The sequence below is a fragment of the Sorex araneus genome, chromosome 2 (assembly GCF_027595985.1).
Source record: "Sorex araneus isolate mSorAra2 chromosome 2, mSorAra2.pri, whole genome shotgun sequence".
In the NCBI taxonomy this organism is placed as follows: Eukaryota; Metazoa; Chordata; class Mammalia; order Eulipotyphla; family Soricidae; genus Sorex; species Sorex araneus.
The window spans coordinates 249,410,386-249,436,687 of NC_073303.1; the positions used below are offsets into that span (position 1 = coordinate 249,410,386).

The following is a 26,302-nucleotide window of genomic DNA, read 5'->3' on the forward strand; positions in this document are numbered from 1 at the left end:
GCAGAGGAAGGAGGTTTAGCTCGGTCCCCGAGGCTCTTAGAGGGATAGGACTTCCCTCAGGACAGCAGTTCAAGACTCAGCCATGGACCAGGAATCTCCTGGTTGCAAGAGTCTTGGGATCCTTCAGTCCAGTTTTCTGCTTACATACTTCCAGGGTCGGGGAACTCACTACCTTAAATGTCATCTTCTTTGTTTTTAAAACTATTTTTATTGTAGTCCTGGGGTTTACAATACTGTTCATTATAATAAGTAACTTTTTATTTTTTGGCAGGGGGTGGGCGATGTGTGTGTACTGTGCTCAGGAATCTCTCTTGGCAGTACTCAGGGGGAACCAGATGCCGTGCCAGGGATCAAACTGGGGCTGGCCTTGTGCAAGACCAGTGCCTTAACTCCTGCAGTATTTCCCCAGCCCCTTGCCCCCCCCCGCCTCAATTCTATTTTTAATTTTTTCCAGGGGGAGGGGCCACACCGGGCTGTGCTCAGGGCTTACTCCAGGCTCTGCGTTCAGAGGTCACTGCTGGTGGGTGAGGTGCTTGGGATGGAATCCGGGTCATACGCATGCAAGGCGAATGCCCTATCTGCTGTGCTATCGCCCCAATCCCCAGTTTGTCATTTTGATGGAGAGAGGGCCACACAAGCACCATGCAGTGCTTGTGTGTGTGGGGGGGGGGGGGGGTCACTGGCCAGAGGGGCATGGGGAAACCATTGGTGTGAGATATTCCCCAAGTGCCAGGTATAAAACCTGCAGGTCCTTCCTGCAAAGGATCACCTGTCAGTCCTCTCCCTGGCCTGGCTCATTCATTTTTTTTTTAGCCGTTGGAGCTATTTTTCTTTCCTTTCGAGCTCAAAAATCTTTTTTTCCAGTCCTTCCACCCTCAACCCTCACGTTCACTAGGCTTGATGTGCACACTAACATCCTTGGCCAAGAAAGATCACCACGTGCCACCAGACCCTTGTGTCTGTCTGTCAGGACATCCCCTGCCGCCCTCCCATGCACCTCACTTTGAATGGAAAAGGACGAGTGTACGTTCTCAGAGCTCCCAAGAAGTTGGTCGCATGCCCAGCACGGGAACATTCATGAATGCAGCAACAATTAGACCGCCCTATCAGTGAGGACCAAACTGACTCAGAAGGGAAAGGGAGAATTGGAAAGCCTTGAACAGCACGGGATCTGCTCGGGCTCGGGCTCAGTTCCTCTACCAGCAAATGAAAAGCACCCAAGTGCCAGAAAGGAAAAAATAGGCAATGGAGTGGTTTATTGTGTTGTCTCTTTTCTCTTTCTTATTCTTTTTTTTGGGGGGCGGAGGGTGAGGTGGGGTGGAGGAAGTAGGAGCAAGTCTGACTTTGCTAATGATCTGAGAATTATGCCTAAAATAGATGCTTCTGGCTTTCTGAACCCCGTAGGGGAAAGCCCGGGTCTTCATCATCGCCAGCAGCCAGCGCTGGCCAGGGCTCAAGGAGGCGGAAGGGCAGGAATGAATCGTTTCTGTTGCTTGTTATTTTGAATGGACCAAAGGTCAGGCATACCCCCCTGAGGCCAGGCACATCCCCCTGTTTAATTCATCTCTCCTCCCGGAATGTTGGGGAGCAGGGACAGTGATGTGAATGCCAAATGCGTGGATGCGGGATGGGCATTTTGAGTAACTTGTTGGCTGTGATGGAAAGAAAATCAACTTCGTGGGGGGGGGGTGTGAAGGGCGCAGATACAGTACAGCAGGTGGGGTGCTCGCCTTCCGTTCCTTGGTTCTATTCCTGATACTCAACTTTCCTTTGAGGGAGGCTTGCATCCCGAGCATCCATTTCCTTTTTTTTTTTTAATTACTTTTGGGGTCACATCCTCCTTTTGACTCTGGACTCAGGAGTCACTCCTGGCAGGCTCGGGGGACCCTATGGGGGCACCGGGGATCGAACCCTTTTCAGCCAGCATGTAAGGTACAAGCAAGCGCCCTCCCAGCTGCGCTATCTCCCTGGCTTTCTTTTGGGAGCCTCCTATTGGTTAGAACTGTTTGCCTAGAGGGCATGAGACGAACAGTTGAGCCAATCAGAGCAGGCACCCGTCTCTGTCTACTATGATTGGTGGAGGGAGGGAGGCCACATGACCCCAAGCGGCCAATGAGGCCCAACTCTGGGATTTCCGCTGGGTGTCTGGGGGAAACCGCCCAAGGTGTCAGGTTGCTGAGCTGCTGGGACTCCAGGTCTAGAGATTTCAGGGGCCAGAAACGGAAATCCACAGCCCAGAGAGAAACAGTTCAGCGCGCACCCTTGGTCTGGGAGATGGAGCGGGATGAGAGGCCCCTAGTCTCTGGACTTTCTCATCTCAGGCATTCCCCCTGCTCCAGCAACCCCCCCCCCCCCCATCCTCCCATCTTCCCTTCTGCTAACATCCCTGGGAATCGAGTTCCTATCCTGTGTCACTCTAAGTGCGTCGCCGGCTGTGTCAGGCGTGCAATGTCTGTTGCATTGTGAGCCACAGATGCGGGAGGATCTTCCCTGCCTGACCAGACCAGACCAGCCGAGCAGGCCAGGCGGTCCTAGCCGGCTGCCCGTGTGTGTCGCGGCTTATCTTTGACTTTCATCCCCAGCAGCCTTCCCATTCGACCCCCTCACTCTCCACAGCCTTCCCAGTTTGTGTTGGGATCCCTCTAAAAAAAAATAAAATAACAAAGCACCTTTGCAGGCACGGTTTTGCCCCTGCGTGGGGACAGTTGCCTGCCCCTGCAGGGCTGCGGGATGTCTGCGTGGAGCACACCTGGAGATGCTCGGGGCTTCGACCTGGCCCCGTGGATCGCTCCTGGTGGGGCTGGGGTGGGGGGCTGGGACCCTCTGCGGTGCTGAATATGGCCCAGCTGTGTGCGAGGCAAGCGTCTCACCCGCTGTTCTCTCTCTCGAGCCCCTGGCGAATTTTTCTTTTCCGGACAGAGGCCTTTGTTAGAGTTGCGTCCCCAGTCATGCTCGTTCTTGTATTGAGCCTTCTCAGAGCCAAAGCCCAACCCAGTGTCCTTGACAGTGAGTGGCCTGGAGCAGTTTTTCCATGGGACCCCCCTGGCCTTGCCTTCTGTCCATCCTCCTGCCGCAGGACAGCTTGGAGTCTTCCTTAGAATGCCCTCCCTTGCTTTGCCCTTGGCCGTCTGCCCCGCTGGCTGAAATGGCCTTCGCCCACCTGTCTTGGCATAAAAATCTCTGTCTGTCTGTCTGTCTGTCTGTCTGTCTCTCTCTCTCTCTCTCTCTCGTTCTCTCTCAGCTTCCCTACACTGACAGCCCTGGTTCTCTCTAAAGCCCCCTCTTTCCCTGGAACTTCTCAAGGGTTACATGACTGACACCCCTAGAATTCTTTTATTTTTTTTTGCTTTTTGGGTCACACCCGGCGATGCACAGGGGTTACCTCCTGGCTCTGCACTCAGGAATTACTCCTGGCGATGCTCAGGGGACCATATGGGATGCTGGGAATTGAACCCGGGTCGGCCGCGTGCAAGGCAGACGCCCTACCCGCTGTGCTATTGCTCCAGCGCCACCCTAGAATTCTTGAGCGTTCTCCAGCCTTGTTGACAAGTCGTCTACGTCTGCTCTTATTCTTTTATTTATTTGGGTTTTTTTCCCCAATTGTTTTGTCAGTCCTGGGGCCACAACCAAGGGTTAGTCCTGGCTCTGCATCCAGGAATCACTCCTGGCGGTGCTCAAGGGACTCGATGGGGTACTGGGGACTGAACCCAGGCCGGCCGCAGGCAGGGCAAGCGTCCTCCCCGCTGTGCTGTCGCGCTAACCAAGCCCTGCACTTGTTCTTTCAGTGCCATGTCCGGGTGTAGGAGCCGGGGGACGGGAGTGTCTGCTCCCCGTCCTCTCTCTTTCCCAAGGAAGCAGCCGTGGCAGGCAGGGGTGGGGTCACGGGAGGGTCCCCCACTCCAGCTGCCAGACACAGAGATTTTGTTTCTGGTTTTTGTGTCTGGGCCACACCTGCCGGTGCTCAGGGAGTACTCTATTTGGAAATCACCCCTGGTGGTGCTTGGGGGACCTTATGGGAGGCGCCAGGGGTCAAACCCAAATCAGTCAGTCGCATGCAAGGCCAGCACCTTCCCGCCTCTATCGCTCTGGCCCAATTTTTTTGTTGTTGTTGTTTTGTTTGGGGGCTACACCAAGCTGTACTCAAGGCTTTCTCCTGACTCCGTGCTCAGGGATCACTCCTGGTGGGACTTGGGAGATCCTATGAGATGCCAGCAATTGAATCTGGGTCAGGCACATGCAAAGCAAGTTCCCTTCCCGTTGGACTATTGCTCTGACCTGAAATCTCCTTTTTCCTTTTTTTCCTTTTTGGGTCATACCCAGCAATGCTCAGGGTTTCCAGCAGGCCCTGCAGGGGACCCTTACAGGATGCTGGGGATCGAATCTGGGTCTGCTACATGCAAACTGAGTGCCCTCCCTGCTGCTGTACTATGACTCCAGCCCCAAATCTCCCATTTTTAATGACCCACATCCTTGAAGCAAAATAATAAAAACAAAAGGTTCACCCACCCACCTTTTTAAAAAAAAAAAAAAAAGATCTGAAAGGGGAAGGGCTTTTGTCTGTCCCAGGGAATCCTGCTTTTAGGAGACCCCCCCTCATAATCCGGGGGCTTCCAGGCTTTCCTTTTCCTTTGTTTCCTTTTCTGAATTCAGCCATTCAGCTTCCATCCCCTGCTTCCAAAATGTGACGGCTCGAAGATGGGGACCTGAGTATCTGTGCCAGCGACATCAGGGCTGCTGGCGGAGAGGGTAAGGTGACAGGAGCTCCTGCCAGACGCACCCTGCCCTGCCCTTGACCTCCAGAGGCTCCCGTCCACCACCGCCCCCCTTACCCAGGACTGAGCTCCTCATCATCATCAAGTTCTCTCTAAATCCGGGAAACTGGAGAAGTCTGCCCGGGGCTGTGGTCTCCGCTGGGGGGATCTCCAGGCAGATCTTGTCACTTGCCCCAGTGAAATGAAAATGTCAGAAATGTCAGTCCCTCTTCCCCAACTGGGGGCTCTTTTTTTTTGGGGGGGTAGACTTTTTGAGTCACACCCAGCTGTGTTCAGGGTAACTCCTGATGCTGCGCTCAGCGATCACTCTGGTGACGCTCAGGGGACCCCAAGGGATGCCGGGGATCAAAACCGGGTAGGCTACATGCAAGGCAAACGCCCTCCCCGCTGTGCCATCGCTCAGAGCCCCAAGCTGGGGCTCTTGTCTCTTGTATTTTCCAAAGCCCCATATCAGAGATGGGGAGAGAGGTGGGCTGGGGCGGGGGGCGGGATTGGGTGTGTGTGTGGTGGGGGGGAGGGGGGAAGCGTTTTGACCGCCAACCTAGCACCAGGCTGTCCCGTGTTTATTTGAGTTTGTGGGCACGACGCCCGGGCCCCGTGGTCTGTCTCCGGCTGATCCAAGTTCTGACTGGCAGTTAAGTGTCTCTGATTAATAAAAAATGGGGTGGGCAGGGGGAGCATGAATTAATCATGACTTAAATGCAGTGTGTGTGGGGAACAGCGTCTGAAAACAACACGAGGGGTTGCAGAGAGAAGACAGTGGCGGGGAAAGTTGCTTGGATTTCACCCCCCGCCCCAAGGCACCCTATAGGCACCCCCCGACACACCCGCCCAAGTCAGGAGTGATCGATGCAGGCCGAGTCAGGAGTAAATCCTGAGCACTGCTGGGTGTGGCCCCCATGCCGAAACAGCAAAGTGTTGCCCCAGTCCTGGGGCTGGGGGTGGGGGGGAGGGCGGCAGGGGTGGGCCATGCTCGGGGGAGGTGGAAGTTTGGGGACCCCTGGGAGCGGATGTTCATGGTGGACAGAGGAGCCCCGGGGTGCTGCTCATTGGGGATGGCAGCCTCGGTCCCTTTAAGGCTCCCCTCCCACCCCCCCGCCCCCCACGGAGCCCTGGGCCTCTGCGGAGGAGGACATGCATTATTGAAAGCACATTTCAATACCTATTCACTCTTCTCCTGGGTGGGTGGCAATCACAGTTTATATAATCTGTCTCCCTGTCCTCCCGGCAGCTGCTCCCTTCTGGCTGAGTGGTCTGGGGAGAGGGAGGGAGGGGAGTTCCCCCCCCCGCCCCGTCCCCACCAGCTTTAACTGTGTCCGGCCCCATCCCACACAGTGGCTTGACCCCCCCCCCCCCCGTTGTGGGTGGGGACGGCGGGACCAAGGGCTGGGGCTCGCATGTCCCTGCGTGAAGCTCGACCTTGGCCCAGCCCTGGACTCTTCCCCGCTGGGCTGGATCCACTCCAGGCAGTGCCACCTCAGCCTTCAGGCTAATAGCTCCCGACCTCTCTGTCCAGCTCCTCCCACCAGTGCCCGTCCGGGCTGTCAGGAGCTGGAGGGACAGATCTGTGCCTGTGTTCACTGCAGCCGTGTGCCAGGAACTGACCTCACCAGTTTCCTTGCCACCTTCCTCCCGACCACCCATCTGTCCTCCGTCACCTCTCTATGCATCCTCTCACCCATCCTCCTATATATCCATCCATCCACCCATCCATCCACCCATCTACCCATCCATCCATCCACCCATCTATCATCTATCCATCTATCCCCCATTCATTCATCATCTATCCACCCACTCATTCATCCATCCACCCACTCATTCATCCATCCATCCACCCATCTATCATCTATCCGTCTATCCCCCCATTCATTCATCATCTATCCACCCACTCATTCAGCCATCCACCCATCCATCCACCCATCTATCATCTATCCATCTATCCCCCATTCATTCATCTATCCACCCACTCATTCAGCCATCCACCCATCCATCCACCTATCTATCCATCCATCCACCCATCTATCCATCCATCCATTCATCATCCACCCATCCACCCATCTATCCATCCACCCATCCATCCATCCACCCATCCATTCATCCATCCATCCATTCATCCATCTACGCATCCATCCCCATCCAACCATCATTCATCTCTCGTTCATCATCCATCCATCCATGCAACTACCATCCATCCATCCACCCATCATCCATCCTTCATCCCTGTATACATCAGCCATCCATCCATCCATCCATCCATGCATCCACCATCTACCCATCATCCATTCATTCATGCATTCATTCATTGCATCCATCTATCACCTATAATCCCTACATTCACCCACTCATCTACCCATTCATCCTTTTGTCCATCCATCCATATCCCCACCCTTGGCCAAGTATCAAGCATCTGTCAAACTGCAAGATAGGCACCAGCTTCCCTCCCCGCACTCGAGGAAGACGACAGACAACTGAATAGGGTTCTGGAACAAGTGTGATGAGAATGGCAGGAGCAGAGGCGTGAGGCGTTGCAGGGGCACCAAGCGGCTACCCCGCCGCATCCCTTTGCGGGGGTTAGAGAGGACTCTAGTGGCGATCACACCTTGGCCAGAGACAGGGAGACGGGAGGGACGAACTTTCCCCATGAGCCCAACTCCCGACTTCCGGAACATAGGAATAACTTCCCTTTGGATCTTAATTTTCATTTTTGACTTTGGTGCATCACCCAACCATGCTCAGGGCTTATTCCTGGCTGCTCTGTGGCCAGGGATCACTCCTGGTGGGCTTGGGGGCGGGGGGGGGGGAGGCGGCTGTCAGTCATTGAACCCGGGCTGGCCATGTGCAGAGCCAGTGCCTCGCCCGCCCTGCGATGGCTGTAGCCCTTGACTTCCCTTTGGCAGGGTGTGACTCTCTCCCGGCCCTGGCTGCTGGCACAAGGGGCTGCCCTATCCCCAGTCCCCAGGGTGCCATGGGACTGGAGTCTGGTGATGCTGAGACCAGGCCACGGAGACGGGGACGTTGTGCTTCTGTGATGCTGGGAAGGTGGAGGCTTCCTTGCCCCACTCAGGGCAGCAGGGAGCAGGGAGAGAGGGAGGGGTGGAAACCCAAGAGTCTGCAGCGGGGCAGGGGCGGGGGTTGGGTATGTTGGCTTCCACCGGCGGTGCTCAGGGATCATTCCTGGTGGTGCTCAGGGGCCGCCCTCTGAAGCGCTCGGAGTCGCACCTGGATTGGCCACGTGCAAGGCAAGCACTGTAGCCCCTGTACTGTCGCTCCAGCCCACGACAAGTGTCTTTTCTTTTCTTTTTTTTTTTTTTTCCTTTTTGGCTCCTTGGGTCACCCCCGGTGGTTGTGATGCTCAGTGGTTACTCCCGGCTCTGCACTCAGGAATTACTCCTGGTGAATGCTCAATTCGGGTGCCAAGGATCAATCCCGGGTCAGTTGCGTGCAAGGCAAACAAACGCCCTCCTCGCTGCACTGTCGCTCCCGCCCCAAGGCAAACGTCTTGAGGTCCTCGTGGGGACCCCAGGGTCCTAGCTGTGGCCAGCGCCAGCACAGTCAGATTTCCCTATGTGCCCTGACGCCCTACCCTGCCCGCTGCCCGCTGCCCGCGCGGTCCACCAAGCCTTGTTAACTGGAAAGCGTCTCATTCATTAACAGTGGGGGTGGATTTTCACATCTTTTGTCTTATTTGATTTCCCCAGCAGCCCTAGGAGGCTGTTTACAGACACGGAAATGAAAGCTCTGAAGGTCCAGTCAGCGGGACCCAGGTCTGCCCACGGCCTGCAGTCCACGCTTTGTTCACTGTCAATCGGGCGTGTGTGTGTGGGGGGGGGGCGGGGGGTAGTCTGCTGGGGTGGGGGCGGTGGAAAGGACGCTGGAGTGTCTGAGAGGAGAGGGTGGAGGGGAAGGAAGCAGACATTGAAGCCGAGCTCAGAAGTGCTGCCTTGAGGGTCTGTGAAGGGGGCCGTGGGGTGTGTGTGTGGGGGGGTGAGAGTGGAAGGAGCAGGTGGAGCACTGCGGGAGGGAGGGAGTTGGAACCCAAAGACCATAGAAGTGGAAGAAGCCAGAGAGCATTCCGGTTCTTCCCAGTTCCATCCGTTGGAGCATGTTAGGGAAGAGGGCCTTCCTCTTCACGTGCCATTGGAGGACTGTCTTTCGAGGGGTGAGTGGGGGGAAGCCAAAAATGCCACCTCCTCCAAGAAGCCTCCTGGACGTCTCCCCCATCTTTGTAGCTGCTGCTGCTTCTGGGGGCGGGGGTGAGGAGGGGGAAATCTCCTTCACAAGAGGGGGTTCGTTCCAGCCTGCCCGGTTCCCCTATTTCAGGCCGTGACTCATCCCCCTGGCAGGGAAGTTCGGGGAACTTACTCATCTCTGATGAGATCCAAGCCCCCTTGGCCCTTGCTTCCCACCCAGTAGGGGCCCTGTGCATTGGGGGGGAGGGGAGAAGGATTTGATAGAAATGAGTGTCCAGGTAAGGGCAGTGATGATGACAGGGAGCGGAAGCGGGATGAGGCCACGGTGATGAGTCAGCCAGCACGGAGCAGATGGTTCCTACGGCGGAAGTTGTGGGGAGGAGACCCAGAGAGAGTTTCAGGGCCGCAGGCCTGCGAGGGTCTTGCTGGCCTTGACTGGGCTCAGCTGACCTCCGCCCTGGGGCTTCCCGTGCAGGGGGGAGGGAAGAACCATCCACAGAGGGGCGTGGCTCACTGCAGTGGGGCAGGAATCATTTTTTTTTTTTTTTGGGTCACACCCGGTGATGCACAGGGGTCACTCCTGGCTCTGCACTCAGGAATTACTCCTGGCGGTGCTCAGGGGACCCTATGGGATGCTGGGAATTGAACCCGGGTCGGCCACGTGCAAGGCAAATGCCCTACCCGCTGTGCTATCACTCCAGCCCCAGTGGGGCAGAAATCAAAGGGCCTCCCTTGGGACGGGGGACCCCAGGCCTCCCGGAGAAGGGAGCAGGCCAGGCTGGAAGCGCCGCAGGTGGGGGTCAGGGAGGGGACCAAGAATTTGGGGCTCGGTAACAGCCAGGCGCTACCTTGCGGGCTGCCTTCGGTTTGTTCTTTGGGCCACACCTGGCGATGCTCGGGGAGGGGGGGATCCTCCTGGCTCTGCACTCAGGGAACCACTCCTGGCGGGGCTCGGGGGACCTGAAGGGGTGCCGGGGATTGAACCCGGGTCTGCCGTGGGAAAGGCAGGCAGGCGCCTTCCTTCCCCGCGGTGGGTGGGATTTCCTGCTCTGGGTGGGACCGAGGCTGGTGCCCACGGCTCTCCTCTCCTCCGGCTGGCTGTGCCGTGCCCGGGGCCCTCTGCCACAGCCATCCTGCGCCAGCCTGGGTCTTGCCCCCTCCTTCTGTTACACCCCGTTTCCTTTCCCCGCAGGAGAAGGTCCGCCCAGGCTCGGGGATGCTGTGAGTGGATGAATGAATGGAAGGACAGGGACAGGAGTGGAGAATGACCGCAGGGTGTGTCTGTGTCTGCGTGTGTGTCTGTGTGTCTGTGTTTGTGCCTGCATGTGTCTGTGTGTATCTTGTTTGTGTGTGTGTCTGTGTATATGTCTGTGTGTATCTGTGTCTGTCTGTATCCGTGTGTGTGTCTCTGTGTGTATCTGAGTATGTCTGTGTATATGTCTGCGTGTATCTGTGTGTGTCTGTATCCCTGTATGTGTCTCTGTGTATCTGAGTATGTCTGTGTGTGTCTGTATCCCTGTGTGTGTCTCTGTGTATCTGAGTATGTCTGTGTGTGTGTTTGTGTGTCTGTCTGTGTGTCTCTGTGTGTATCTGAGTATGTCTGTGTATATGTCTGCGTGTATCTGTGTGTGTCTATCCGTGTGTGTCTGTGTGTATCTGAGTATGTCTATGTGTGTATCTGTGTGTGTGTGTCTCTGTGTGTATCTGAGTATGTTTGTGTATATGTCTGCATGTATCTGTGTGTATCTGTGTGTGTGTCTTTGTGTATCTGAGTATGTCTGTGTGTGTCTATGTGTCTGTGTGTGTCTCTCTGTGTATATCTGAGTATGTCTGTGTGTGTGTCTGTGTGTATCTATGTATGTAGCTGTGTGTGTGTCTGTGTGTGTCCGTGTGTGTATCTGAGTGTGTGTTTCTGTGTGTGTGTCTGTGTATCTGGTGTGTGTCTGTGTGTGTGTGGTAGGATTGGAAGAGAATGTGAACAAAGCACTTCACCCCCCACCTGCTGCTCCCCAGATAAAGGCGTCTGCCCTTCAGGGAGGGCCCTTGAGAAGAGAAAGGCCTTTCTGGGGGGGGGGCGGTTGTGTGGCTGTCAGCTAGAGGGCAGCGATGGGGAAATGGAGGTTCTGGGGTGGGATGGTGGCTCCCTCCCCTGGCACCTGCTCACCGGGAGAGCCTGGAGGTTCTGGGGTGGGGGGGCTGCAGGATTTCATCCCTGCTTGTCAGGCGGCGGAGGGGGGGGGAAGGAAGCCAGGGAACTGGGCACTCAGCAGCCCCGGGGAACACTGAGGCCATGCCTGGTGATACTTAGCCAATCTGGACAGACGGGTCAGTGCCACTGGTGACAGACATGGGGCAGCCCTTGGTGTCGGGGACCACCAGGGCCAACCCCAGGGGTCCCGGAAGTGCTGGGAGTTGATGATTGGTCCTTGCAAAGGCAGTGCTGGTGACCCGGAACCCGGAAGCCCCGGGGCGGGTTCCTGAGGTGGACTGAGAGGGTCGGACAGGAGAGTGGCTGGGGCGGAGGGAGGGGTGCTGGTTCAGTTCCGCTTGGTCCAGTCTGGATCCCAGGGTGGGATCTCCCAGGAGGAGACTCACCCCTGCCCACCTCTGCCCACCTCTGATTTGCAGAGCAGGAAGGACAGAGGAAGGAGGAGAAAAGAGAAAGGGAAAGGGATCGTGCCTGTCTTTGAGTTCCGCCTTCTGTTCCTTTCAGTTCTATTCCTTTTTCTTTCTTTTTTTTTTCTTTTTTTTTTTTTTTGCTTTTTGGGTCACACCCAGCGATGCTCAGGGGTTACTCCTGGCTTTGCACTCAGGAATTACTCCTGGCAGTGCTTGGGGGACCATATGGGATGCCGGGGATCGAACCCGGGTCGGCCGCGTGCAAGGCAAACGCCCTACCCACTGTGCTATCGCTCCGGCCCCACCTTTTTCTTTCTTTTCTTTTAGCAGGGGGCACGCCCGGCAGTGCTCAGGGCTGACTCCTAACTCTGTGCTCAGGGCTGACTCCTGACTCTGTGCTCAGTAACCCTACGGGATGCGGGGATCGAACCTGGTTGATTGCGTGCAAGGCAAATACCCTCCCCGCTGTCCTGTCGTTCTGTCCTCCTTGAGCTCGTGTTTGGGGAGAAGTAATAGTCACCCCATGCCCACTCTGGAAAGCTTACCTTCTTTTATGATTTTTTTTTTTTGTGCCTCACCCAGCGGTGCTTAGGGGCTCACTCCGGACTCTGTACTCAGGGATCTGTCCTAGAGGTGCTTGGGGGTCATATGGGATGCCAGGGATCACACCCCGGTCAGCTGTGTGCAAGGCAAGCACCCTTCCCATGCCCGATGGCTCTGGCCCGGACAATATACCTTTTTTTTTTCTTTTTGGATCACACCAGGCAATGCACAGGGGTCACTCCTGGCTCTGCACTCAGGAATTACCCCTGAGCATATGGGATGCTGGGAATCAAACCCGGGTCGGCCACGTGCAAGGCAAACGCTCTCCCCGCTGTGCTATTGCTCCAGCCCCCAAATTTACCTTCTTTAATGGAACAAATAAAACCCCCAAAAGCGCCTACTGTGTGCACCCTGGAACACTATGCCCCCCTGGGTCGTTCTGGCGCCCCTTGGTGGCAGGGGGGGGCCAGCATCGCCCCTTCTGGGCAGTCCAGATGGGGCTCATTGGCTAGCTTGCTGGGTACCAAATCCGTTTCTCCCCTGGGAATAACAATCCCTTGGTTTTCACTGGGGGGAACCTCCCCCGCCCTGAGTGTACCGCCCTGGAGGGAGTCCAGTGCGATGATTCTCAGGGTCCCTGCTGGCCAGCAGGCCCCAGGACTCAAGGCAGGCCAGCTGGTGGCCCTCAGGGGGCAGGTGGATGCAGGTGAATCGTGACTCAGACAGGAAGAGACGCGGCGCCAGGCCCATCCTGCAGGGGGCGCGTGCAAGCAAACCTGGCTGCGTTTCTCCCGCCCCCTCCCTGGCTCCAGGTCAGTTCTGGCCCCTCCCCACGCCCCCTGGCCACAACTCCCCGCCCCCTTCTTCTTTTTTTAATTCGAGCAGGCACCAGTAACGTCTGATCTCATTTGTGAGATTTATTGGCTGGAGCGATAGCACAGCGGTAGGGCGTTTGCCTCTCACGCGGCAGACCCAAGTTCCGTTCCTCCGCCCCTCTCGGAGAGCCCGGCAAGCTACCGAGAGTATCGCGCCCGCACGGCAGAGCCTGGCAAGCTCCCCGTGCGTATTGGATATGCCAAACGAAGTAACAATAAGTCTCTTTTTTTAATTATTAGTTTTTATTTGGAGACCACACCCTGTGGTGCTTGGGGGTTGCTCCTGGATCTGCAATCGGGGATCACTCCTGGCGAGGCTCAGGGGACCCAATGGGATGCCTGGGATCGAACCCATGGTGGATGCGTGCAATTCGAGCACCCACTCCTTTGGACTATCTCGCTGCCCCGCCCCCCATCCACACACACACACACACACACACACACACACACACAAGCACACCGCACTTTTTTGAAACTTTGCTGTAGGCGTGCATCCTCTCTGCTTTCTCGGAAGAAATTCAAAGACTGTTTACTTTGCTTTTAGTGCATAAATGACGTTTGGTTTTCCCCTTCCCCCAAGCCTGGCCTGCGGGCGGTCAATGGAGGAGCAAACTCCTCCCAGCTCCCCTTTAGCAAGCTCTTCCCGCTCCCTCTCGGTGTGGCTTCGCTTGTTATGGTTCAGGCCTGGGGACACACGCATTTCCTCTGTTCAAGGGTGCCCATGGCTGGGGGCCGGAGCCACAGCACAACAGGGAGGGCGCTTGCCCTGCACGGGGCCAACCTGGGTTCCATCCCCCGCATCCCAGAGGGTCCTCCAAGCCCCACCAGGAGTGATCCCTGAATCAGAGCAGCCAGGAGTCAGCCCTGAGCGTCGCTGGGTTGTGGCCCGCCCCCAAACAAAAACCAAAATAAAGGAGCAGGCATTGCCTTTCCCATGGTATTTCTGCCCAGCCTGACCCCTGGACTTCTACTCGGTCACTGGACTTGGCCAGAGCTGCCTTCCTGTGGTGCGTGTGTGTGTGTGTGTGTGTGTCTGTGTGTCTGTGTGTGTCTCTGTGTGTGTGAGTGCGCCTGATTCCTGCCAACCAGGTCTGGGCACCAACTGTCCAGTGTAAGAGCCTGGTACTTGGTCCAGCCGCCTGACTGAGTTCAGATGGGGGCATGGGGAGAGGTGGTCCCCCACCTTCTGGAGGACAGGCAATGCCCACCAAGTAGCCCTTTGCTGTGTCACCCGCCACCGCCAGCCTCCCTGTGCACACTGACTTTCCCATTTCCTTCCGATCGATTCTCCCTGGTTGACAAAGGCACCTGGAAACACTATAGTATTCCCAGAAACCACCAACCCGGGCACGCTTGTTTCGATATTTTTCGCTCTCATTGCTTGAGGTCCGTGGGGCTAATAATTCGCCGTCCTGGCACCTCCAAAAGTCATGGGACACATCGTCCATCACACGCCCGCCCGACTGTGGGAAACGCCGGAGCCCTTCGGTTACTACTCACCCCTCCCTGCCAGGAGGGGCTCTGACTAACGACGCAGAGGCGGCAGGAGTTCCAGCCAGGCGGGCTCTCATGGAAAAGACTCAGAAATGACATTGGGGTGCATTCAGTCTAACTTCCGGTGTCCAGACCCTTTCAGTATGAGTCCTCTCCTAGCGCTCTCCTTTTTGGGGGAAATATCAAGAATTGTTTATAAAGGAGATCACAGGGCCCAGAGGGTTAGCACATGGGACTCAGAGCATCTGCCTTGCAAAGCATCTGGTAGTGGGTTCAAACCCCTGGAGTCTCACATGCGCCCAACATGTTTCGGCCAGCTCTGTTGCCTGTGATCCCCACAGCAAGCGATTTCTGCCTGCTTTATTGCCAGGGGTCTGAGCCCCACGGTCAGGCAGGGTGTCCCCCCAACCCCCGTGACCACAAGTATACATAGCACAAGTAAAGGCAGGGAAATGAGCACTGAAGGAAGTGTGTGAGCACCCTAGCCTAAGGTCTGTGCCACAACTGGGTCATGCCAGTTGCATCATCAGCAGTGACAGCATTGAAGAAGGGCGGGGATTAGAGAGAAATTGAAACACGTGTCTGGGGCCAGGGGGTGAGTCCAGCAGAGAGAAGGGGGTGCTTGACTTACACAAGGTTGACCTGGGTTTGATTCCTGGCACTGCATGGGGTCCCCAGAACCCCACCATCAGCCATCTCTGAGCACAGAGTCAGGAGTCATCCCTGAGCACTGTGGGGTGTGGCCAAACATCAGAAAAGGAAAGGGAAGGAGGGAGGGATGGAGGAAGGAAGGGAGAAAGGAAGGAAGGAAGGAAGGAAGGAAGGAAGGAAGGAAGGAAGGAAGGAGAGAAAATCAAAGAGAAGGAAAGAATAGGATGCAGATCTCTCCGCTGAACCAGACAAAAGCCAAACTTTAGCAACTTAAACAGGAGGCTAAAGACATAGCACAGCGGGAAGGCCTTGGCCTTGCATGCAGTGGACCCGGGCCAGGACTTGATCCCCGGCACCCCAGAGGGTTCCCCAAGCCTCGCCAGAAGTGGTCCCTAAGGGCAGAAATAATCCCTGAATATCTCTGGAAATAGCCCCCAAACAAAAACAAACGAAAAAAATCAAGTAGAAACTAGGGCAAGAGCAAAAGTCCAGCATCCCATTAGGGTCCCCCAAGAGCCAAGAGTAAGCCCTGAGCGCCAATGGGTACGGCCTCTGCATCAAACAAAAAAAAAAAAAGAAAAAAATTAAGCAGAATATCAGCACACAGAGCCTCTCTTCGGGAGTCTTCCCTGGCCCTAAGCCACTCTGTCAAAGCTCCTGAGGGCCTTTTAATATTATTTTATGAACAATATTAAAGATAATTGTTAATATAATAATTTTAAATCGTATTTAAAAGTTGAAATAACATCTACATTCCAGCAGCATTTCCGTTTGAGTCATGTTAGGTCACACCCGGTGATGCCCAGGGCTGACTCTGGGCTCTGCGCTCAGGAACTACTCCTGGCAGTGCTCGGGGGACCCTCTGGGGTGCCAGGGATGGAACCTGGATGGGCCGCACGTGTGCAAGGCAGACACCTTCCCTGCTGTACTAGGGGGCCCAAAAGCATTTAAATGGCATTTAAAACATAAAATGACACAATAATAAGACATAAAACCCACACCGGAGCCGGTGGCATCTCTCGAACCCCTTTAGGGCACCCCCATTTCTCCCTTCAAGTCCTGTTCCTGAGAGGCAGCTCCTGGTTCCCTGGCATCCTTCCTTCCCGGCATCTCCCGGGCTTCCTTCCTGTGGGCACGACCACCTCTTGGAAATCCCCCCCCCCCAACAACACACACACTCGCATTGTGCCCCTGCCTTCGCCCCAGCGAGGCACTCGGCAAACACGGCCAGCCGTCTCTGCAGGTCCCAGGGTCCTGGGGTCACTCGGCAAACACGGCCAGCCAGCCGTCTCGGCAGGTCCCAGGGTCCTGGGGTACACAAGGCGAGGAGGGCTGAGGGGTGGCGTGGGAGAGGGACGTGGCAGCCAAGCGGCCTCGCCCGCCGCCTCTGACCCCCGTGAGGTCTGGGTCCCCGTGATGCCTCTGGCCACCCATGCCGGATATGAGTGTCACTTTGCATCGGGCTCCCCCAGAGCGCTGGGCCTTTATCCCAGCGGACAGCAGTGCCTGCAGCTGCTGCCTGGGCCCCACTGGGCGCTGGCCTGTCTGTCTCCCGAGCCCCTCCTGTGGAATACAGCTGGCTCAGCAAAGCTGAACTCAACCCCCACCAGCCGCTTCGTGCCCGGGAAGAGAAACATCACTCTAAAGTGATCACAAGGTCTGGGCTGAATTCCCCCAAGTTTTCAAAGATTCCTGAAGGATCTTCGGCTTGTTGCTGGCCGCTGAGCTAGTCTGGCTAGACTCAGGCTCTCCCTCTCTCTCCCTCTCTCTCTTTCTCTCTCTTTCTCTCTCTCACCCTCTCTCTCTCTCTCCCCCCTCTCTCTCTCTCCCTCTCTCTCCCTCTCTCTCTCCCTCCTCTCTCTCCCTCTCTCTCTCCCCCCTCTCCCTCTCTCTCCCTCTCTCTCTCCCTCTCTCTCTCCCCTCCTCTCTCTCTCCATCCTTTCCTCCCTCCCTCTCTCTCTCTTCCCCTCCCTCCCTCCTCTCTCTCCCCCTCCCTCTCTCTCTCTTTCTCTCTCTCACCCTCTCTCTCTCCCTCCCCCTCTCCCTCTCTCTCCCTCTCTCTCTCTCCCTCTCTCTTCCCTCCTCTCTCTCTGTCCGTCCTTTCCTCCCTCCCTCTCTCTCTCTTCCCCTCCCTCCCTCCTCTCTCTCTCCCCCTCCCTCTCTCCCTCTCTCTTTCTCTCTTTCTCTCTCTCTCCCTCCCTCCCTCTCTCTCTTTCTCTCTCTCTCCCTCCCTCTCTCTCTCTTTCTCTCTCTCTCCCTCTCTCTCCGTCCTTTCCTCCCTCCCTCTCTCTCTCTCTCCCCCTCCCTCTCTCTCTCTCTCTGGTTTGATTTGGGTTTGGGGAATCAGCCAGGGGATGCTCGGGCTTCCTCCTGACTCTGCACTCCGGCATCTCTCCTTGGTTTTCAGGGGACCCCTAGGGACACCTGGGATTGGACCCTCATTGTCTGCTAGGGGTCCACCTGGGATTGGACCCCGGTTGGCTGCGTGCAAGGCACGTGCCCTCCCTGCCCGCCGTGTTATCTCTCCGGCCCCTTCGAGATGCAATTGTTACTCTCCAGGAATTTTCGGTTGGGAGCCTGGATTCCAGACGGAAGAAGCTTTTCCTAGACTCAGCTCTTCCTTAGAGCTGAGGTAGTTGCATGCCCAGGGGCTCAGGCAGAGTTTTTCATCTGTGATCCTGGAGACAGCAGCCCGTCTGGCAAGCCCATCTCCGCGTGTGTGTTTTTTGTTTTTTGTTTGTTTTGGTTTTGGGGACCACACCCGGTGATGCTCAGGGCTGACTCCTGGCTCTGCACTCAGGAATCACTCCTGGCGGTGCTTGGGGACCCGTATAGGGTGCTGGGGGATCGAACCGGGTTCGGCCATGTGCAGGGCAAGCGCCCTCCCTGTCCTATTACCTCTCGGGCCCCTGATGCTGGACCTTCTCCATCTACCCACCTGGGGCCGTGTGGCTTTAAGAGCAGAACTGCTGAGTCATACTTTGGGGATCCAGATCTTGTGGGCGCTGAGTCATCATTCATTCATTCATTCATTCACCAGCCCGGAAAGGAGGGCTGACTGCAGGCCAGGCGCCCTGCAGACAAACTCTTTTAATCCCCCAGCAATCCAGAGCCACTTGGCACCAGGAGGAGACTGGCTAAGACTGAGCTCAGCACCATCTCTCAGTGCAGCGCCACTCGCTCCCTCTCTCCCCTCTCTCTCCTCTCTCCATCTTCCACCCTCCCTCCTCTCTCTCCTCTCCATCTTCCTCCTCTCTGCATCTTCCTCGCTCCTCTCTGCATCCTTCTCTCCCCTCTCCCTCTCCTCTCCATCTTTCTCTCCTCTCTGCATCTTTCTCTCCTCTCTCTCCCCGTCTTCCTCTCTGCTCTCTGCATCTTTCTCTCCCCTCTCTCTCTCTCCTCTCCACCTTCCTCTCTCGCTCCTCTCTGCATCTTTCTCTCCCCTCTCTCTCTCCTCTCCACCTTCCTCTCTCTCTCCTCTCTGCATCTCCTCTCTCTCATCTTCCTCCCTCTCCTCTGAATCTTTTTCTCTAATCTCTCTCCATCTTCCTGTCTCCTCTCTGCATCTTTCTCTCCTCTCTCTCCTCTCCATCTTTCTCGCTCCTCTCTGCATCTTTCTCTCTCTCCTCTCTGCTCTCTCATCTTTCTCTCTCTCCCCTCTGCATCTTTCTCTCTCCATCTCCCTCTCTCTCCTCTCTGCATCTTTTTTTCTCTAATCTCCATCTTCCTCCCTCCTCTCTCTCCCCTCTCTCTTCTCTGTTGCTCTCTCCTGTCTCTCTCCATCTCTCTCTCTCACGTCTCACCCCCCTTTGGCTTAGAAAAAAAATAATAACAATAACGAAATGAATGGACATGAATAAAAGCCCAACATCCCTGCATCCCCGGGGATGAAACCAATGCATTTTCCATGGAGGGGAAGCATGGACTCATGAATATTGAATCTGAGGCTCCCTCCCCCCAAGATAAAGAGGAACCCCCCCACCTGGCCAGTTTCTATTAGAATTCTTTGAGAACAGGGGACCATAGCCGAGATAAACGACGGATGCCAAGCACCGGCAGCCTTTCCCGGGTTTCCGTGCTGCGGCCTATTAATAAAATTGATTCATTATAGAATTGGGTGGAGGTGGGCGGTGAGGCAGAGGAAGAGGAAGACTATTTTTCGCCAGGATAGGGAACTAGCTGCAAGGCACGCAAGGAGAGGGAGGGAGACGGGAAGTTCCTTAGGGAAACGGGAAACCTCCTATAAACCCCGTAACCACCCCAGCGCACACACCCCAGCACACACTCAATCAGTGGCCCGGGTGTGTGGGCTCCCCCTCCCCCAGGGCTGCCCCCCCAATAATGGGGACGCTGATCCTCGTCTGATACAGCCCAGGTCACTGGCCAGAGGGATGCACCCACTCGTGCCCTGCAGTTTGCAGAGAACCAGAGACCAGAAACCAAAGACGTGGGGGGTGGGGGTGGGGAGAGGCAATAGTACAGGGTTGGGGGAGGCATTTGCTTTGCATGCAGCCGACCCAGGTTTGATCCCCAGCATCCCATATGGACCCCCCGAGCAATGCCAGGAGTGATTTCTTTCTTTTTTTTTTTTTTTTTTTTGCTTTTTGGGTCACACCCGGCGATGCACAGGGGTTGCTCCTGACTCTGCACTCAGGAATTACCCCTGGCGGTGCTCAGGGGACCATATGGGATGCTGGGAATCGAACCTGGGTCGGCCCGCATGCAAGGCAAACACCCTACCCGCTGTGCTATTGCTCCAGCCACGCCAGGAGTGATTTCTAAAATGCAAAGCCAGGAGTAAGCCCTGAGCATTGCTGGGTGTGACACCCACCACCACCCCCCCCCCCGACAAAAAGGTGTACAGCTGTAGGGTCACCTGCCAGGAATGACCCCTGAGCAATGCCAGGTGTGACTCAAAAAAACAAAAAAGCAAAAAAAAAAAAATAGGCAGGGGGGTTAGGGGCGCCGAACAAAGCTCCCATATGAATTGATGTCGGAGTTTGGCCTGGCTCCAGGGTCACACCTGGCAGGGCTCAGGGGATCAGTATGGGAAGGAGGGAATCAAGCCAGAGTCAGCCTTGCTCCAGCCGGCACCTCCTTACTCACTGTACAGACTCTCCAGCGCCCCCCAGGGGCTCCAACTTCAAACTTTGCTCTGCTGCTGACTTGCTAGGTGACCCCAGGCAAGTGTCTTTCCCTCTCTGGGCCTCCGCTGTCTAGATTAGGGACCGGACGGGCGACCCTGGCAGGTGTGTGGTATTATTCTGCATGCTGGACAGTGACTTGAAATCAGTCTTGTTCGGTTGGTTGTTTGGAGAGGGAGGCCAGCACCTGGCGGTGCTCAGGGCTGACTCCTGGCTCAGGGGTCACTCCCGGGGGCCTCGGGGGCCGGGGATGGAACCAGGGTTGAATGAGTGCAAGGCAGGTGTCCTTCCCGCTGTGCTGTCTGTCACTCTGGCCCCAGTGCCCATTTCTGGTCTCCATCCTGGTTCTGTCTGTCTGTCTGTCTGTCCCTGAATTTAGGGCCACACCTGGCAGTGCTGAGGGCCTCCTCCTGGCTCTGCATTCGGGGTCACTCCTGGCGGGGCTCAGGGGACCCTGTGGGATGCCGAGGATGGAACACGGGTCGGCCGCGTGCAAGGCACACACCTTCCCTCTGCCCCTCGCCCCGCCGGGTCCCCTGACACGGCGATCATTGGGGACCCCATTTCCCGCCCCTTCTCTTCAGTCAGTAGTGAGGGCCGAGAGCCTGGAGGTGTGGGGGTGCCCGGCTCCGGCCTCGACGGCTCGCCTGCTCCGGGGAGCCACTGACTGCGCCTCGGAAACAGTCCGTCTTGTATTTGCGCCCACTTGCTCGGTCCCTTGCAGACAGGCAGCACCCCACGTGCTAACTCAGAGGTGGCCTGGAGATATTACCCCCCACCCCCACCCCCATCTCCTAAAAAAAAAAAAAAGACGGTTTGCTGCCTGCAACTCCGGACCGAATCGTAGTATTTAAAGAAGCAAGTTTACAACGGGGGGCGCCTCGGGCCGGCTGGAGTCTGAGGGTCGCGGGGAGGGAAAAAGGCAGATCTGAGGGGTCTCGGCTGCCCCCAGTCGGCCACACCCCTCCTCTCCCAGAGAAGGGGACAGACGCCACCCAGAAGACCCTGGGGAGGAGGGGAGCACGGCGTGAGGGTGCAGCTAGGCACAGAATGTTGGGGTTCAGCGGCCAGTAATAGGGTGACTAGGGAGAGATGGGCTTTCAGCCCTGTCCTTCCCTTGGTCTTGGGCAACAGACTCACCCCCTCATTCATGCATTCATTCATTCATTCTGTGCGCCCTGTGGTGACTGGGTATCCAGAGGCCACAGGGCAGGGTTTGGGGGGACAGGAGAGAGAAAACAGGTGGGGTCAGACTTAAGTCACCACATGGGGAGCCGGTGCCCTGGTACAGCGGGGAGGGTCTTGCCTTGCACGGGCCCACCTGGGTTTAATCCCAGGCACTACATATGCCCCCCAGCCCTGCTAAGAATGATTCCCCCTCCTTTAAAAAATGTTTTGACGGGCTGGAGCGATAGCACAGCGGGGAGGGCGTTTGCCTTGCAAGTGGCCGACAAGGGTTCGATTCCCAGCATCCCATATGGTCCTCCGAGCACCACCAGAAGTAGCCAGGAGTAACCCCTGAGCATCGCCGGGTGTGACCCAAAAAGCAATACACACACACACACACACACACACACACACATATATAAATGTTTTGAGTCACCATTAGAGACACAGTCACAAAGTTATTCATGATGCTTAGTCTGTTTAGTCGTACTGTGTTCCAGCACTGGCCCTTCTCCCAGTGTCCGCTCCCCTCCACCAGCGCCCCCAGTTTCCCTCCTGCTCCCCCCCCACACACCGCCTGCCTCCGTAGCAGACATTATTTTCCTTTTAGTCCCTGTGGCCCGGTGATCCCTGAGCACAGAGCACAGAGCCCGAGCACTGCCGGGGCTGCCCCTGAAACCAAACCAACAAACAGAACCAGCCATAAAAGCTAACAGAGTAGCCCCCAAACAGCCCAAACTGGCTTTGGGGGGGGGAGTCAGTTCCTTTCCCGCCTCTCTGAACTGGCCATAAAACTCATTGACACATCCCCCTCCCCCCCGCCGCCACTCACAAACCCGAACCCGGAGATTTTCGGCCTCGAACCCCCTTGGCTGTGGGTCCAGCCCACCCTCTCCCCTCGGGTTTGTTCTCTGGGATGGCTCATGGATGGAGAGTGACATGGTGAGCCCCCCGTCTGCCCGAGGGGGGGCGCTCGGCGTGCGGCCCCGGCGCAGAGGTCTCTTACCTCTGCTTCCAGGCCGCGCGGGGAGGCGGGGGTCAGCCGGTGGGTCGCTGCGCAGGGCACTCGGCGTCCTGGGGGGTGGGGCAGAGAGAGGTGGTGAGGGGTGGTGTAGGGAGCTGGTCTCCCGAGCAGACCCTGTGGCACCCCCATCCCTCCCGAGGCCTCTGCTGATCCTCTTGGCTCACCCCACTCCGGACCCCACTCACCTGCGTCCTCAGCTTCGGATTTCTGGGTCATTGTTTTTTTTGGGGGAGGGGTCTCATCTGGATATACTTCAGGGACCCTATGTCATATCTGACTTTGGTGGGGCTCAGGGGGACCCTATGGGATGCCGGGGATAGAATCTGGGTCGGCTATGTGCGAGGCCAAGTGTCCTACCCACTGTGCTGCCTGTCCGGCCCCCAGAGTAACTGTCTTTTCAGCAGCCTGGTGGAGAATAGGGACACACAGGTCTGTGGGTAGCACATACAGCTGACCAGGGAGCAGGCATTGGGGGGACCAGCTCCCCTGGGTCTGGCTCAGAGCTTGATTCTCCAGAAGACAAAGCAAGAAAGCAGGGATGCAGTGAACTACGTTTTTCATTCATTCATTCATTCATTTATTTTTTATTATTTGGGATATGGGCTGACCCGGGTTCGATTCCTCTGTCCCACTGGGAGAGCCCGGCAAGCTACCGAGAGTATCTCACCCACACGGCGGAGCCTGGCAAGCTCCCCGTGGCGTATTTGATAAGCCAAAAACAGTAACAACAAGTTTCACAATGGAGACGTTACTGGTGCCCACTCGAGCAAATCGATGAGCAACGGGATGACAGTGCTACAGAGCTACAGTGCTACAGTGAGATATGTGGGTTTGGGTCACACCCGGAGGTGCTCAGGGCTTACTCCTGGTTCTGCACTCAGGGCTTACTCCTGGTTCTGCATTCCTGGCGGGGCTCGTGGAGATCAAACCTGGGCCAGCCGTGTGTAAGGCAAACACCCCGCTGTGTATACTCTGATAGGAAAGCAGATACTTAAAAACCAAAATGTGTCTTCATCCCATCTTGTGTATGTGTGTGTGGGAGGGGCGTGTATGTGAGGGCTGGGGCGGTGGGGGTTAGACTGGTCAGAGGCATATTGCTGCTAGGAGACACCCAGAGGGCTTCCTGGAGGAGGTGATTGCAGCAAAAGCCAGTGGAACCAGGAGGGCTTTTTGTGGACCGGAGGAGTCTCACCTGCAGAGACCTGGTGGGGTAAGGTGGGTGGGGCATGTGTCTCTGCAGGGCCTTGGAGAGATTGGGCTTGGTGAGCTCCTTGGGGAGAAGGAAGAGTTGGGACTCATGGGTGCCACACCCACACTGTCAGCCTCGGGTTTGAAAAGTCCCAGCAGGGCTCAGTTCTCTGACCAGCGGGTGCCGCCTTCTCTATGCCTGAGAATGGGCACTGGTCCATGGACCAGCAGTTGAAAAACACTATACTGGTGTGAGTGTGTCCGGGGGCGGGGGGGGGAGTATCTCCTCAGCTGCAAAGTGGGGTGGGGAGGAAGCCAACGTAAGGATGAGAGTCAGAGAAAGAGCTCAAGAGATAAAGCGAGCACACAGCCACACGACCCGGAGTTCAATTCCCAGCACGCGGGGTGGGGGTGGGGAGCAGCGAGCCTGCACCCTGAGAATCAGATCCCCGTTGCTGGGACTGAGAACCTCGGGGCGTGGCCCTGCCCCTCCCCACCCCCACTCCGTTGGGTGTTGCCCCTGAGCTGGCCCTCCGCGGGCCCAGAGCAAGAGAGAGACCCGGAAGGGCCCCGTTCGCTCCTGAGCCCTGCATGGTCCCCTGAAGCCCCCCAGGAGCAAGCCCTGCGTCAGGAGCAGCCCCTGAGCACTGCCACCCGCCAAGGAATGGGAGAGCCACGCTGGGGCGCCAGGGTGGGCAAGAGGGGAGGAGAGGTGACGCCTGTCTCCCAGAGGCAGCATCCCTTTGCGTCCCCGGCACACGCAGGCGGTGTCCTAGCAACCGCGCCGCCATCACCGTGGCAACGCGGGCCTCGCGTTCTCCTCGTGCACTGATTGGGCGGTCAAGGGGGCGGGGCTCTCTAGCCCCGCCCAGGTCAAAAGCCGGCACCTGGTACCCAGACCCGAGCGGGGAGCAGGCGGGAGTCATGTGCGGGGCTGGAACCTCACCTTTGGGGCTGGGAGCCCGTGGTTCTGACCCTGTGAGTGACCTTACGCAAGTTTCTTCCTCCCGCGGGCCACTGTCTCCCCGACTGGGACCTCAGGCGCTGGGTAACAAACAGCTCACTACCTGGTTGTGTGTGTGTGTGTGTGTGTGTGTGTGTGTGTGTTTTCATCTTCATTTTGTTTTGGGGTGCCACACCTAGACGTGCCAGAGGAAGAACCAGCTCACTGTCTGTGTGTGTGTGTGTGTGTGTGTGTGTGTGTGTGTGTGTGTTTTCATCTTCAATTTGTTTGGGTGCTACACCCAAAGGAAGATTTACTCCTGACTTAGAGGTCATGGGTGTCTCCAGGAAGCCAGTGATTGGCCAGTGCAATTAGCTTTGCTGTTCTAAAAATCACCAACACCTCACAGGGGTTGGGGGACCGTGTGTGTGGTGCAGGGTCTGGAGCCAGGACCAGCCACATACAAGACAAGCCACTTAGCCCCTGCACTAGCTCTCTGGCTCAGTTTCCTACCCACCACCCCAAGTGTACCTAATATTTGTCGATTTGGATACGTTGGTGAGTGGCTTGAGTTATTTTTTTATGCGGGATACACCCAGCGGGTTCTCAGGGTTACTCCTGGCTCTTCCTCAGGGGTCACTCCTGAGAAGAGAGGGGCTTTGGGGGGACCCTGTGGGGTGCCAGGGATCAAGCTGGGGTCAGCTGTGTGCCAGGCAAGCGCCCTCCCTGCTGTGTAGTATCTCTCGGCCCCGTGAATAGCTTGAGTTTCACTATCTCATTCCAGGGATTTATCTTTGCCTGTTTGTACCAGTTATTCTATTTATTGCTTCTTCCTTTTTTTTTCCACTCTGTAAAATGAATATATTTCCCCACGCTCAGAATAAATGAATAAATACAATGAATATATTCCCCGAGGCTCGCTAAGCCCATTCAAGTGGGGCGAAGCGTGTGGATTGTAAATGGCCGAGAACTGGGCGGACGCTCCCTGCCTGGCTGCGGGGCTCCACTGAACGATGCTGAATTCACCTCCCCCTGCTCCTGGCCGCCCCATCCCTACCATGAGGCACCTAGGCGCCCCGCTTGGTGACCCTTCCTTTCCACCATAGTGGCGGGATTGAACCCAGGGTCTCACACATGCAAGCAAATGTTCTGCCATTGAACCTCCTCCCCAACTTTCCACTCACCCCCCTTTTTTTTTTTTGCTTTTTGGGTCACACCCGGTGATGCACAGGGGTTACTCCTGGCTCATGCACTCAGGAATCACCCCTGGCGGTGCTCAGGGACCCTATGGGATGCTGGGAATCAAACCCAGGTTGGCTGCATGCAAGGCAAACGCCCTTCCCGGCTGTGCTATGGCTCCAGCCCCATCACTCCCCCTTTCTTTTTTTGGTCACACCCAGCAGTGCTCAGAGGCAACTCCTGGTTCTGTGCTCAGGGATCACTCATGGCGGGGCTCAGGAGAGGAAACCCTATGGGATGCCAGGGATTGAACCCGGGTCAGCTGTGTGCAGAGCAAGTACCCTACCGCTATGCTTCTGCTCTGCCCAACCCCCCCTTTTTTTTAGTGTTTTTGGCCACACCTAGTGTGACAGTGCTCCAGTGTTCAAGACTGACTGACTCCTGGCTCTGTGCTCAGAAGTCACTCCTGGCAGGGCTCAGGGGACCCTATGGATTCTGGGACTTGAACCCTGG

The 26,302-nt window shown here is 56.6% G+C and overlaps 1 protein-coding gene across 2 annotated transcripts in view; it reads right to left on the reverse strand.

Moving 5' to 3' along the window:
* CPLX2 (complexin 2) overlaps window positions 1-26,302 on the reverse strand; it is an 81,792-nt gene that overhangs the window by 49,827 nt on the left and 5,663 nt on the right. For both annotated transcript variants that reach the window (XM_055125699.1, XM_055125701.1), the window contains exon 2: window positions 22,462-22,529. The gene's annotated coding sequence lies outside the window, so the exon portion shown is untranslated. The remainder of the gene's footprint in view (window positions 1-22,461; window positions 22,530-26,302) is intronic.